Source organism: Ranitomeya imitator, chromosome 1 (genome assembly GCF_032444005.1).
Source record: "Ranitomeya imitator isolate aRanImi1 chromosome 1, aRanImi1.pri, whole genome shotgun sequence".
Lineage (NCBI taxonomy): Eukaryota > Metazoa > Chordata > Amphibia > Anura > Dendrobatidae > Ranitomeya > Ranitomeya imitator.
The window spans coordinates 931,059,616-931,076,033 of NC_091282.1; the positions used below are offsets into that span (position 1 = coordinate 931,059,616).

Here is a 16,418-nt window from a genome sequence, read left to right on the forward strand (position 1 = left end):
TATTGGAGCAGTTGTAAAACCGCTGCGGAATCCGCAGAAAAAAGTGACATGCTGCGGAATGTAAACCGCTGCGTTTCCGTGCAGTTTTTCTGCAGCATGTGCACAGCGATTTTTGTTTCGCATAGGTTTACATTGAAGTGTAAACTCATGGGAAACTGCTGCGGATCCGCAGCGTGTGCACATACCTTTAGAATTAGGCTATGTGCACACGGTGCGGATTTGGCTGCGGATCCGCAGCAGTGTTCCATCAGGTTTACAGTACCATGTAAACATATGGAAAACCAAATCCGCTGTGCCCATGGTGCGGAATATACCACGCGGAAACGCTGCGTTGTATTTTCCGCAGCATGTCAATTCTTTGTGTGGATTCCGCAGCGTTTTACACCTGTTCCTCAATAGGAATCCGCAGGTGAAATCCGCACAAAAAACACTGGAAATCCATGGTAAATCCGCAGGTAAAACGCGCAGTGCCTTTTACCCGCGGATTTTTCAAAAATGGTGCTGAAAAATCTCATACGAATCCACAACGTTGGCACATAACCTTAGGGTTAGGGTTGGGTTGGAATTAGGGTTGTGGTTAGGGGTGTGTTGGGGTTAGGGTTGTGGTTAGAGGTGTGTTGAGGTTAGGGTTGTAATTAGGGTTACGGCTACAGTTGGGATAAGGGTTAGGGGTGTGTTGGAGTTAGAATTGAGGGGTTTCCACTGTTTAGGCACATCAGGGGGTCTCCGTACGCAACATGGCGCCACCATTGATTCCAGCCAATCTTGTATTCAAAAAGTCAAATGGTGCTCCCTCACTTCCGAGCCCCGACGTGTGCCCAAGCAGTGGTTTACCCCCACATATGGGGTTCCAGCATACTCAGGACAAACTGCGCAACAATTACTGCGGTCCAATTTCTCCTGTTACCCTTGAGAAAATAAAAAATTGCTTGCTAAAACATCATTTTTGAGGAAAGAAAAATGATTTTTTATTTTCACGGCTCTGCGTTGTAAATGTCTGTGAAGCACTTGGGGGTTCAAAGTGCTCACCACATATCTAGATAAGTTCCTTGGGGGGTCTAGTTTCCAAAATGGGGTCACTTGTGGGGGGTTTCTACTGTTTAGGCACACCAGGGGCTCTGCAAACGCAACGTGACGCCCGCAGATCATTCCATCAAAGTCTGCATTTCAATAGTCACTACTTCCCTTCTGAGCCCCGACGTGTGCCCAAACAGTGGTTTACCCCCACACGTGAGGGTTCAAAGTGCTCACCACACATCTAGATTAGTTCCTTTGGGGGTCTAGTTTCCAAAATGGGGTCATTTGTGGGGATCTCCAATGTTTAGGCACACAGGGGCTCTCCAAACGCGACATGGTGTCCGCTAATGATTGGAGCTAATTTTCAATTTAAAAAGCCAAATGGCGTGCCTTCCCTTCTGAGCCCTGCCGTGCGCCCAAACAGTGGTTTACCCCCACATATGGGGTATCTGCGTACTCAGGACAAACTGGACAACAACATTTGTGGTCCAATTTCTCCAATTACCATTGGCAAAATAGGAAATTCCAGGCTAAAAAATCATTTTTGAGGAAAGAAAAATTATTTTTTATTTTCATGGCTCTGCGTTATAAACTTCTGTGAAGCACCTGGGGGTTTAAAGTGCTCAGTATGCATCTAGATAAGTTCCTTGGGGGGTCTAGTTTCCAAAATGGGGTCACTTGTGGGGGAGCTCCAATGCATAGGCACACAGTGGCTCTCCAAACGCGACATGGTGTCCGCTAACAATTGGAGCTAATTTTCCATTCAAAAAGTCAAATGGCGCTCCTTCCCTTCCGAGCTTTACCATGTGCCCAAACAGTGGTTTAACCCCACATGTGAGGTATCGGTGTACTCAGGAGAAATTGCCCAACAAATTTTAGGATCTATTTTATCCTGTTGCCCATTTGAAAATGAAAAAATTGAGGCTAAAAGAATTTTTTTGTGAAAAAAAAAGTACTTTTTCATTTTTACGGATCAATTTGTGAAGCACCTGGGGGTTTAAAGGGCTCACTATGCATCTAGATAAGTTCCTTGGGGCGTCTAGTTTCCAAAATGGGGTCACTTGTGGGGGAGCTCCAATTTTTAGGCACACGTGACATGGTGTCCGCTAAAGAGTGCAGCCAATTTTTCATTCAAAAAGTCAAATGGCGCTCCTTCCCTTCCAAGCCCTGCCGTGCGCCCAAACAGTGGTTTACCCCCACATATGAGGTATCAGCGTACTCAGGACAAATTGGACAACAACTTTCGTGGTTCAGTTTCTCCTTTTACCATTGGGAAAATAAAAAAATTGTTGCTAAAAGATCATTTTTGTGACTAAAAAGTTAAATGTTCATTTTTTCCTTCCATGTTGCTTCTGCTGCTGTGAAGCACCTGAAGGGTTAATAAACTTCTGGAATGTGGTTTTGTGCACCTTGAGGGGTGCAGTTTTTAGAATGGTGTCACTTTTGGGTATTTTCAGCCATATAGAGCCCTCAAACTGACTTCAAATGTGAGGTGGTCCTTAAAAAAAATGGTTTTGTAAATTTCGTTGTAAAAATGAGAAATCGCTGGTCAAATTTTAACCCTTATAACTTCCTAGTAAAAAAAAATTTTGTTTCCAAAATTGTGCTGATGTAAAGTAGACGTGTGGGAAATGTTATTTATTAACTATTTTGTGTCATATAACTCTCTGGTTTAACAGAATAAAAATTCAAAATGTGAAAATTGCGAAATTTTCAACATTTTCGCCAAATTTCCATTTTTATCACAAATAAACACAGAATTTATTGACCTAAATTTACCACTAACATGAAGCCCAATATGTCACGAAAAAACAATCTCAGAACTGCTAGGATCCATTGAAGCGTTCCTGAGTTATTACCTCATAAAGGGACACTGGTCAGAATTGCAAAAAACGGCAAGGTCTTTAAGGTCAAAATAGGCTGGGTCATGAAGGGGTTAAGCCAAACCACCGACTCTGACTCCGACTCCTCAATTTCCCTGACTTTCGACTCCAACTCCACGACTCAGATGCCGCAGCACTGGTCACTACTCACCATGTTCGTAAAGTGCAGCACAGATTCATCTCCATTAAAGCCAAGATCCTTAGAAGAGGAACAGGACAGACATTTATAGGACATTTCATAACTTTCCAAAATTCTTATGAAAAAATTTACAGTGCATCCTGAATTGTACTACAGTACCCAATTTATTATATATTTTAGGAATTGATCCATTTTATACCGACTCCATCTCCGACTCCACCAAAATGGACACCGACTGCAACTCCACAGACATGTTTGCAAACGCAACAATAAGAAATGTCAAGTGGTGAAGAATTAACAGAAATAAACAGAGAAAACATAATTTGGAGTAGATGCCCACAACAGTCATTGCAGACCTAATATTGCAGCAGTTTTTGGAAAATAAAGGTGGCAACTTGTACTTTTCCTGTTCTTCATAATTTTTTTTACCATTGTGTCCCTGCTGTAAAGAGGCATTTTATACCAGAGATGTCTGTCTGCCTTAACAGATGCTCTTTACATTAGACTTTACTCAGAAGTCTTCGTTCTCCAATGATGACTAACGGGCGGATTAGATGACAATTAGCTACCATTCCATGCAGAAATCCAGTTAATCCCAAAGGCTCTCACTCTTTTGCTCTTTGCTGTACTGTATATACCGTAATTCAGTCATTTGCAGAAATGCTAATAGACGTTTGTAAACGAATATGTCACTATGTGGTTGCCATATTAATTATATGCACCATCCGCCATGCTTCAGCTCTTCTTGGTATAACATTATTTACGTGCCTTATTACAAACCATATGAGTGGAATATATGATGTGTCTGTGTTTTTTTTCTTATTATTCTGGAAGAGTAATTATTATTACCCTAAGACGCAGATTGTCCTGTCATCTTACAATAATAAAAAAGAGCAGGTCAGCCGAGACGTGAAAGTGCCTTTTACTGTCTGGCTTCCTTCCTCATGCTCTCATCTTAGAACCTGTGAAAGGAATTTGCATCTCAGCTTTATAAGGGCCTTTCCTGTCAGCAGCAGGGGAATATGGGTTATGTCCTCCTAACAAAGGCCAGATCTGTTGTCAGGTTTGACTTTCTGAAAGGCTGCGTTATCAAAATACACTTTTTTTAATAGACTTCTTTTCTAAGAAACACCTGTTCTTTTCCCTGTGTTGTTCCAAGACTCGCAATCGACAGAGACGGCCAAGCTGAGCGCTGCTTAGTGTTAAAATATATTTCATGCATTTTTTTAAGCTGTTATAATCATGGACTGTTCCTGATAATGTTATTCAAGGTCATTCTATCAGCAGAACATAAAAATTGCATAGACACAATACATTCCTGCTTCTTACCAAGTAACCCTCAAGTCAGCTCAATAGTACAAACTCTGAGAATTACTTTACGTACTTTCAGTTATTGTATGTTTTATTTATGCACATGATTTTTTGGGGCTCTTGACCCATAGAGTATCTTAATTATTGACTATAAACCACATTCAGAACCCTGACAGCTCCTTGTCGTTGCCACACAAGATGATGGTACAGTAGACCTTTCAGATTTATTGACCATCAATGCCCACATTCTGATTCTCCAATACACATGCACAAACACAAAATCCGACATCTTGAGATCTATGATGCCGAGTCCTTCTTTAATCTCGTATCAGAGGGGAGAAAGCCAGGGAATAGATCAGTTCACTGGTGAGTCTCCACCGCTGCTTCCGATGTCTGATATTGGCTGCGGTATTACACGGCAGCTGATCAGTGAGCTCAGTGGTTCTGCCAGTGTAAATTGAATGTCCCCTTCAGAGCCACTGAGCTCACTGATTGGCTGCTGCATTCTTAACTTGATGTCAGCCCTGTATGCTATAATCTACATTGGGAACTAGGGGGAGAATCAACAGAGGACCGAGAGTGTCATGGGTGTGTCAGAGGCTGCAGACAGTTTTTGTGGTTGGCTTTGCAGACATCTTCCTAGTCCTTCTAACTCTTGGACCCAGTCGCAACCTCCCCGGCTCTAATTGACACACCTGGACTGGGTGTTTACACTGTGTTCCAAATTATTATGCAAATTGGATTTAAGTGTCATAAAGATTTACTTGTTTTGTTTTTCAAATAAACTTGTGGATGGTATTGTGTCTCAGGGCTCAATAGATAACTGAAATCAATCTTAAACACGTGATAATTAGTTTTCCAGGTGATTCTAGTTAAAGGAAAACTACTTAAAAATTATGTTCCACATTATTAAGCAGGCCAAAGGTTTCAGGCAATATGAGAAATAAAAAGGATCTATCTGCTGCTGAAAAGCGTTAAATAGCTTGGACAAGGTATGAAAAAATTAGATACTTCACAAAAACTTTGTGATCATCATACTGTGAAGAGATTTGTGACTGAAACAGAGCACAGACAGAGTTCATGCAGATAAAGGCATAATGAGGAAGGTTTCTGCCAGACAAATTCATTGGATTAAGAGAGCAGCTGCCAAAATACCATTACAAAGCAGCAAACCGTTATTTGAAGCTGCTGGTGCCTCTGGAGTCCCTCTAACCTCAAGGTGTATGATCCTTCAAAGGCTTGCTGTGGTGCATAAACCTACTATTCGGCCACCCTTAAACAGTGTTCATGAGCAGAAACGGTTGCAGTGGGCCCAGACATACATGAAGACTAATTTTCAAACAGTCTTGTTTACTGATGAGTGTCGAGCAACCCTGGATGGTCCAGATGGATGGAGTAGTGGATGGTTGGTGGATGACCACCATGTTTCAACAAGGCTGCGACGTCAGCAAGGAGGTGGAGAAATCATGTTTTGGGCCGGAATCATTGGGGAAACAGCTGGTGGGGCCCTTTAAGGTTCCTGAAGATGTGAAAATGACCTCTGTAAAGTAAATAGCGTTTCTGACTGACAACTTTCTTCCATGGTCTAAAAGCAGAAACGTGCCTTCAGGAGCAAAATCATCTTCATGCATGACAATGCCCCATCTCATGCTGCAAAGAATACCTCTGAGTCATTGGCTGCTATGAGCATAAAAGGAGATAAACTCATGGTATGGCCACCATCTTCCCCTGACCTAAACCCTATAGAGAACCTTTGGAGTATCATCCAGCACAAGATCTATGAGGGTGGGAGGCAGTTCACATCAAAACAGCAGCTCTGGGAAGCTATTCTGACTTCATGCAAAGACGTACAAGCAGAAACTCTCCAAAAACTCACAAGTTCAATGGATGCAAGAATTGTGAAGGTGATATCAAAGAAGGGGTCCTATGTTAACATGTAACTTGGCCTGTTAGGATGTTTTGGAGTTAAATAGCTTTTTTGTTCAGTGGATGTAACCTCCTAATGCTGCAAATTCCACAAATGAGCATTTTCAGTTCTTTAAAACATATCAAATGTTTAGAAATTCTACTGTGCCTAATAATTTGGAACAGTGCATTTTGAGTGTTTATTTATTTTGGAGATTATACTGTTATCATTGGGAGGTTTCTTCAGTAAAATTCGATGTATAATCTAACGGTGATGACTTTTATTAGACTGACTGTCATTTGCACCGACCATTTAGGAAAATCTGATAAAAATGTCATCTGCATAATAATTTGGAACATAGTGTATGGCAGGGGTGTCAAACTGCATTCCTCGAGGGCTGCAAACAGGTCATGTTTTCAGGATTTCCTTGTACTGCACAGGTGATATTTTAATCACCAACTCATTATTTGTGTAAGTGATTAAATTATCACCTGTGCAGTACAAGGAAATCCTGAAAACATGACCTGTTTGCAGCCCTCGAGGAATGCAGTTTGACACCCCTGGTGTATAGACTTCCTGTCTGCTTCTCCGGTGATATTTCCATTTTCCCCTGCTGAGGCTTGGGGCTATAGCAGTGGGCTATCTTCCTCTTTGGTGCTGTTCGAGGTTGTCTGTGTTACATCTCTGTCTACTCAAGATAAGTGTTCCCCTTGTTCTTCTATCCCAGGTGTCTTTAGTTGTAGTGGGGATCGACTAGTGCAAACCCATCCTTCCCTAAGCAGGGCCTACTGCCAGGGCCAGGCAGGGATTAGGTTCCTGCTCAGCGATAGTTGCAGGATCTATATAGGGACGTTTAGGGCAGACAAGGTGACATTAGATCTGCCTAGGGGTCCTCACTCCCCCCTTCCCTAGTTTTGGGTTCCCTTCTCCTCATCCCTTTGTGTTGCACTTAGTCTTTCCTACACTGTGCGTGACACAGAAAATTTGATTACAACGTTATTTGTTATTTTATAGCAGGCTGCAGCTGGGATGGAAAATTAATTGAAAGAGAACAACCCCTTTAAGTTACTAAAGTGTTCCACATGCACATTAACAGAAGTCTTAAGTCTAGTGTTCTTATTTTAGCCAAAATTGCTTAAAATTTACTCCGACACTGATGCTCATACTTTGTCTCCAGTATCGGTCTTAGCTCACTTCTCCTATAACTGCCTCCCATTGCAGTAATCCATGCCAATTTCTCAGGTAACCCAGGGAAGTCCTCTGACATCATCACCCTAGGCCTTTAAGCATGGCCCAGGCAGAGACCAGGGAGTCTGTCACCAGGTTTTTGCTACTCCATTTGAGAGCAGCATGATGTAAGGACAGTGACCGAGACTCCAGCAACAAAAAATAACACTGGGCAGTTTTTATATAATCACTGTTTTATCTGTTGCAAATCTAGCAGTTCTCTAAATGTTGAGCTCTGTACAATCCCATCTACAACACTGATTGGCAGCTTTCTGTGTACACTGTGCATAGGCAGAAAGCTGTCAGTCAGTGATCAGTGTGAGTCATAAATATGGAGGCCTACATGGCAGCAGGCCTCCTGAGAAAACAGTGATTTAATCAAAACTACAGCAAGGAGCCCAATAAGTGACATATCACGGAGATCATTGTCTCTGTCTCTACATATTTTATTATTAACCGTGTCCAACAATCTGGTAGAGAAATTTGGAATTTTAAATGCACCTTACAGTAAAGTCATATCTAAATTCAGCAGGGCTGTCTGACCATATAATGTGTACAAGGGCCTCCTGACTTTAGGTATGTCAGGGTTTGAATCTATATGCCTGATTCTTTTTTCTGAAGAGAGGTAAGGCTTCTCTACCCAAATAGGAGACGTGTGTGCTCAGCCAAATTGAGCGTGCATGTATATTTGGGATTGTGAGAGAGGTGATCAAATGCTGATGTATCTGATATGCATGGCGACCTTTAAATAAAAAGCGGAATAAAAACTATATTTATTTTACTTGCTTATATAGCGCCATTAATTCCCTGCTATGTCAGATATTATCATCTCTGTCCCCATTGGGGCTCACAATCTGGATGTCCTATCAGGATGTCTTTGGAGTGTGGGAGGAAATGCCTCCTCCCCCAGAGTCAGAAAATCTCTGGGGTCTCTGATACTGGAGGTAGTCCAGTGATCGTGGTACCTGTATGGAGCGAGGCCGCGCTCACTGGATGGGCTCTGGCTGGAAGTATGTATAGCTCAGGCATATCCTCAGAAACTGGCATATCCCCACTGGGGTGGTTAAAAGTCACGCAGGTTCCCTTTAAGGAATCCAAAACAATAAACTCTACATGTTGTTTATACCTTGACATATGTTAATGCTGGTAAAGTAGGACTGGATGCAAAGTGGATGGGGTCACACAAGCAACTGGACGCACATTTCCCAAATACTACTTGGCTTTATCAGGAGGTGTACCCCATGTGTAGCCTGCTACATGCTATCAATTTCCGACATTGTGATCCGAGACTACTACTATATCTTAATCCATGAATTTCCATTCTTCGAAGTAAAATGTAGTGTCCAGCCTGATATAGGCACTTGCTGGCTAAGAATGATGGCTATGCTAATGTGGACATTGTCCTCTGTATAGCACAGCACTTGGGGTGAGGGATCAGCATCTTTGGCGCTGCTGTCTTACAGCTGCAAGGAAAAGTTGTAAAGGATCTTGGCCAAAGCAAGCAGATGTGCGAAGAGCAGGGCTATGAAAATGTCAGAGAGGGCAGGCACCAATCCTCCCCTTAATAGTAACAAATGCCAGATTTGTCATATTCCTCAAATATTTCTCCTTTATTTTCTGGAGCTATTTTTTCCAGTCTTTGTTTTTGTATAAATGGAATTATTGGACACTGTGTCCATTCCCAGTTATTATAGCAGACACAAATAGAAATGTGAGCTACATTTTTTTTTTAAATAGAACAAATACAAGTTAAATGTCACTAGGTAAAAAGAGAATTATTTGCAGGAGAGAAACATTAGGAGGCAAAGTACATCGTAAGAGAACGATCCTGGTGCCAAGTCAGAGGTTGGCAGGAAAAAAACTAAATCATACAAATACTTTAATCTAAATATCTGCACTGTAGATGAATTGGAATTTATTTTAGATTCTCTAATGTTGTGCTGCCCGTTACTCATAATGCATAGTTATTGTAAAATAAGTCCCTAAAATTTCTGAATTTTTTCTATGCTTTTACCATTCAATAGTATGAACCGTTGCTTGTTACCAAGAGAATGTGTCACTTATATTAATTTTAATATTTTAATAAATTTAAACAAGATCTTTACACATTTTTTTTTTCTAATTTGCTTTTATTATGCTATAGTAGAATTTTTTTTATTACTTGTACCTTATGAGGGCAGACATCTTGCCTAGGAAGCTCTTAACAGGATTTAACTATATACGTTACATAGACAGCAATTGACCGGATCTGATTCCGTTTTGTGTGTATGCTCGGTAACCTGTGCAGAGGTCATCGTACAGGGAGGGGAGAAAGTGAGCTATTGTGAATGGGGAAACCTGTAGGACTTTTACGTTAGTGATATTTATATGGAATTTATTTTAAAATATGTGGAACAAAGAAAATTGATTAAAAACCCCCACATTTTCTGAGGGTCTGGTTTATTGTTTTGGTTTTGTCCTCTGAGATTTCAAGATCTGCTTTGTCAGTATTTAATCAGTTTTCGGGATGTCATGGTATATGAATCTAAAGGGATGCTGTCAGCTAAAACATGCTGCCCCACCGTAGGCATGGTTTTAATTACTGCCAGGGACTGAGACGCAGTATTGATTAGTCGTACAGGCGTCTTTAACCTGACAGTGACTGGCAAGCCTCTGCCTGCATGCACTTATAGGCACAGGCTTGTCAGTCACGGTCAGTGGGCGGAACAATGCCCTACCTGTTCAATAGCGTGGCTCGGTCCCTGGCAGCCATTAAAACTGTTTTTCTCTTTTTTTAAGAGACAAACCTAACATAACTGTGATTGTACATCCAGTGGCTGATTACATGCTGCCCATGATTTGTGAAGCATGTATCAGCTGACAGGTTCCCTTTAAAGTCTAGAGAACTAAAGAAAAACCTAAAGTTTGGCAGATCAATATATGTGCAGACAATCGAGCTGAACTTGGAAGCACTAAGGCCATGTTCACACTTTGTGGTTTTTACCACGGAACCGCGGCGGCAAAAAACAGTAACATGTAAACCCTATGGAAACCGCAAACCACTGTGCACATGCTGCGGGAAAAACCGTGCGGGAACGCAGCGGTTTACAACCCGCAGCATGTCACTTCTTTGTGCAGAATCGCAGCGATTCTGCACCCATAGGAGTGCATTGATCAGCTTACTTCCCGCATGGGGCTGTGCCCACCTTGCGGGAAGTAAGCGGATAATGTGCGGGTGGTACCTGGGGTGGAGGAGAGGAGACTCTCCTCCAGGCCCCGGGAACCATATTTGTGTAAAAAAAAAAAAGAATTAAAATAAAAAATCATGATATACTCCCCCTCTGATGTCCCGATCTCCTCAGCGTTGCACGCGGCCGTCCGGTCTCAGGTTTGCTATGCGACCAGGACCTGCGGTGACGTCGCGGTCACATGACCGTGACATCACGAAGGTCCTTCTCGCACAGCATCTTTGGAACCGGACCGCCACCTGCAGCGCCGAGGAGATCTGGACGTCAGAGGGTGAGTATATCATGATTTTTTTTATTTTTAACATTACTATTGATGCTGCATATTGCTGCATATGCGGCATCAATAGTAGGAGTAAATCCCGCAGCGGAACCCGCAACACAAACTGCGATAAATCTGCAGGGATAACCGCAGCGGGTTTCCCCTGCAGATTTATCAAATCCGCTGCGGGAAAACCCACGGGAGAACCCGCAGCCCCCTTACTAGGTGTGAACATAACCTAAAGCTCAGGGTTCAGGGTGAATCTCTCTGTTTACTACATCAGTATCCATGCTAAATATGATTTAAGCCATGTGCTCATGTTCTTGCTCACTGTCACTAGAAGATGGCTTGAGGCCAGTAAAGCGCTAAAGTCTTCGTTTAATGGAAATTCTTTCCTGGAAAATGCATAAACCTTAATGTAAAAGATCACCATTTTTTTGTCTTTGGCCTTTTTAATAAAATGTAATTTTAATTCTAAATAAGAAAAGGTATTAAGGGCTAAGGTTAATGGAAAGGAGAAGTTCAGAAGGTGTTCAAACACTGCATGTGAGGATTTTCTATACCTCACAGACCCTCAACATTCTTGCACAGAGATATTAGATAATAATTTTTAAAGAGCACTTCAATTTATACAATATAATATTCTTCAAGAACTTCATAAATGTTCTCTACTAGAGCAAGCCCTATGCAGAGCTCTTATAGGATAACTTTGCTTTCAAGTATCTTATCAGAATAAGCAGTCTTGTGATTGTGTTCTTAATAATAATAATAATAATAATCTTTATTTTTATATAGCGCTAACATATTCCGTAGCGCTTTACAGTTTGCACACATTATCATCACTGTCCCTGACGGGGCTCACAATCTAAATTCCCTATATGTATGTCTTTGGAATATGGGAGGAAACCGGAGTGCCCGGAGGAAACCCACGCAAACACGGAGAGAACATACAAACTCTTTGCAGATGTTGTCCTTGGTGGGGTTTGAGCCCTGGACTCCAGCGCTGCAAAGCTGCAGTGCTAACCACCTGCATTCTTGGAGACTAGCACTGTTACTAGCCATTATATGACTTGTATCCTATATTTTTACCAGTTTTCCCTTTTGCTGGCTCTATTTCTACTTTGCAACCCACTCAGGGCTGGGAGATGGAGACAGCTTTTTAATATACAGAGATGAGCAACAGCAATATGGAAGATATTATACAGCAGTGCTGAGCAGTGTAGATTGGATTCAGCTCTGGGGTTACCGAATTTTTTGGACTATAAGATGTTTCAGACCATTAGGCGCACCCCAAATTTTCTGAAGGAAAATAGGGAAAAACAATGTGTCAAATGGGGGTCCATCTTACAGACCAAATTCAGCTTACCAGGGAAGGGATCGGCACAGGTGGAGTGGTCACAGGGGTTGTTTCGGTGATCCAGGCTGGTGCAGTGGCCTCCGTGAAATCCCATCCCAGGCTAGTGCGGTGACGGTGCTTTTTGTTGCGGCGGTGCTCTGTGGGGTGCTCTGTGGGGTGATGGGCTCTGTGGGGTGTCTGGGGTAGTGTGGTGGCAGCACTCTTTGGGGCGGCAGCACTCTGTGGTGTGGTGATGGTGGCGGAGCTCCGCCAGCATTTCTTCAAAGCCCGGAAGCCCCCGCAGTTTCTTTGCTGCAATGCAGTGTTCTCTGACAAAATGGCCGCCGGGGGCGGCGCATGCTAAGATTCAGATATCGGCCTCGCCACCACACCACAGAACGCCGCCACACCACAGCCGCACCAGCCTGGGATGGGAGGCTGCATCGAAACCGCCACCACAGGATTTGTAAGTATATTCCTACCATAAGACGCACCCCCATTTTCCCCAAAAAAATTTTGGGGAAAAAGTGCGTCTTATGGTCTGGAAAATACGGTAGGTAAAAGACAATTTAGAAAGCTCACCTTGATGTTTTTATGTTTTCCTCTGCCTGTTTCCGCTCCTTGCTCTTTCCCCCCTCTCCGTTCATAGAGTATAATGAACAGTGAGTTTGCACTCTTGACTGAGCAAGATGGATTTTAGCTGTTTTTTTTAGAGCAGATAACAAGTTCAGAAGATAGAGGAAGGGAAAAAATGTCTTATAAATTGGGACCAAAGCTGATTTTTCTGATAAGATATGATAAGATATATTAAAAAGTTTTATAAAATTCACCCGGTCCATTGATTTCTGAAAACTTTATTGAAAGTACAGTTCACTTTTAAGTTAGCAGAATTTTTAACATAGTCCTTGACTATGATACAGCCTGTCACTTACAAATATTGCAGGATATCGTAGGCAAACTTTTTCAGGGTTTCTGAAAGAGTAACCGGTGGTGTAATTTATATTTTTATAAATCAATAGTAGACATGAAAATAAACAACTTTGAAATTGTACTTATCAGAGAAATCTGCTGCTATCTCTATCAGGAGAGGTCTATCATTTTCAAATTTCTCAATTTCCTGAGTAAAATCTGTGTTCAGTGAAGACAGATTTTTAAATTACTGACATGACACTTACTGCAGGTAATATTCTATGTAGGGGGGGTGAGGAGTAACAAGAGCCAAATATTCTCCCTCTTTTTCTCCTCCACCTTCTACATAGATTGTTTTAAAAACCAACTGTCCTCTCCTATCACAGTAATGGTACAATCTGTCTTTACTGAATACAGATTTTACCTGGGGATTATGATTTCTTTTAATTAAATGATCAGTCCTGCCAGGGAAAGAAGCAGATTTTTCTGAGATATATTACAAAGTTTTTTTGTTTTCATGAGTAATATTGATATATGAAAATTAAAATCATGGTTACTCGTTAAGTTTCTATGCATATTATTTTGATATCTAAAGGGAACCTGTCACCCCCCAGGCGTTTTTAACTAAAATAGCCACCTTGTGCTGCACTAATGCTGCATTCTGGCAAGGTGGCTCTTTTAGTTCGGGTCCCTGCCACTGCTGAAATAATCGCTGGGAGGCTGGGAGGCATTTCTGTCCAGGGAAAAGACGTGCCCCTAGGTCTATTTCAAGGTATCAGGGACAAATTATAAAAGCGATTAATTCAGCAGTGGCAGGGACCTGAACTAAAAAAGCCACCTTGACAGAATGCAGCATAAGGTGGCTCTTTTAGTTATAAACGCCTGGGGGGTGAAAGGTTCCCTTTAATCTGTTCTTGAATTTGAAGATAAACAATAATAATAATGTAGCTCTTCAAAGTTAGAAGCATGAGAAAGTTTAATAGAAACTTTAATATACAATATATTTACTGTACAGCTGGTGATATAAGTATTGAACACATCACCAAATTTCTAAGTAAATATATTTCTGAATGTGCTATTGATATGAAATTCTCACCAGATGTCGGTAAAAATCAATCCAATCCACACAGGCAAAGAAATCAAATCATAGGTGTCCATAGATTTCAGTTATGTGTAATAATGAGAAATCAAAGAAAAAAGGCAGCACTTTGTAGCGCCATAGCATGCAAATATGAAATATGAAAATTGAATTGCATTACTGCACTGGAAATATGAAAAGTTCCGCTCTTAGAATAAAGACTTCATCTGTATGGGAACCTAATGAGTCCTCTCTTAGACTGAAATCTATCTCTCTGTGGAAGGGTAGTGGTACTGCTGTAATTAGTACACCTGTGGCTAAAAGGCCGAGTGCTCAGTCAGAAGGCTAATGAATACAAATTTTAAAAAAACTGACCATCACATCCAAACATAGACTAAGTGTGAACAGGTGCTGAACCTAGAGTCACCAACTCATATACACTCAAACAAAAAAGGCAGCACTCTGTAGTGCCATAGCATGCAAATATGAAAATTGAATTGCATTACTGCACTAGAAATATGAAAAGTTGAGAGAGCTTAGCGCATGAATTGGCCAATTCATGTGTACCTGGAAGCTACGTTAAGGCGTTTCTCGTTTTCAGGGCCTATCAATGCCATTCTAAGGCAGCCGTCACACTAGCAGTATTTGGTCAGTATTTTACATCAGTATTTGTAAGCCAAAACTAGGAGTGGGTGATAAATGCAGAAGTGGTGATATGTTTCTATTATACTTTTCCTCTAATTGTTCCACTCCTGGTTTTGGCTTACAAATACTGATGTAAAATACTGACCAAATACTGTTAGTGTGGCGGCAGCCTAATAATGAGAAATGACACAGGGAAAAAGCATTGAACACATGAAGAAAGAGAGGGGCAAAAGCCACAGAAAGTCATGACACCAGCTGAAATCTATAAGTAATTAGGAAGCAAATAAAGAAAAAGAAAAGATAGGGCCCCTGACACCCTTGGTATTAAATTAATACACAGGTGCATAAATATGCTATGTGGCCAATATACTAACACATAGACATACATGCATGATATGTCAGCACACTGCGACTAATGAATACATGAACTCCAATATTGCTGAATGAGTTAAAAATGTAAAGGTACTCAGTTAGCTTTTTTTGAAAGAGCAAAATAGCCATTCAACCACGTCAAGATGACCTTTTAATATGGATGGTCTCTAGCCACTGTATGTCTAATCTCTCCATGTGCCAAAACAGCCTCATGTAGATATTGAGGAAGAAGGAAACCTGTCATAGCTTGCAATTAAAACCTTATGTAGTAAAGATGTGTGGATCCAGGTGCTTAGCCCTGGATGGGGCCACCCTTCCCTCAACCGATATGAACTAAAAAAAAAAAAAAAAAAACCTTTGGTTTTAAATAAGTATTTAGAAAACAATCCTGCCATATAGTGAAAAATATCAGCTGATTCAACTGATGGCCTTTCAAAAAGGTAACACCAAGGTGTCAAAGGTTTTACTAAGGACTATGACCTATTTCTCTAAATTGTGCAGACGCCCTGACACATTTTTGGCTGTTCCGATGCTCTATGATTGCTGGGCACAAGTGCTAGCAATCATCAGTTCAACTGTTAAACTGTAAAGCGCTGCGGAATATGTTGGCGCTATATAAAGATTATTACTATTATTATTATTATTATTATTATTATTATTATTATGTGCACTTACTCCTATATATACCCGACGTGACAATCCCTCATTCACTTACCCTGATGAAGCTACCAGGTGTAGCGATACGCGTTGGGAGCAAGCGGACCATTGGAATCTAGTGGGTGGCAAGTATTGTCTTCATTTATGCATCTATTTTTGTACTTCACTGCCATGGGCTCGATGTGAGATTTCCATTTGTGTTTATGACTTATTTTGGTTGAACTTTTGATTGACTTTTTCTGTATAGTTATTTTTGATTAAATACACTATTATGTTATTATGCTGTTTATTATATGTTAGTTAATCTTCATACATGTTTGGGGATTTTTTTTTTACATCTGATCCCTTGGTGGTGTTGTTATATACAGTATATACCTATCTCTGGATGGCTAATACTCACTGGAATTTATTTTAGGGGATATTGATTCCCTTTGAGTCTGGTTCATGCACAC

General features: G+C 41.2%; 1 protein-coding gene across 15 annotated transcripts in view; it reads left to right on the plus strand.

Annotated features, from left to right (window-relative positions):
• BMPR1B (bone morphogenetic protein receptor type 1B) overlaps positions 1–16,418 on the plus strand; it is an 899,743-nt gene that overhangs the window by 748,898 nt on the left and 134,427 nt on the right. The gene's annotated exons all lie outside the window — the stretch shown is intronic.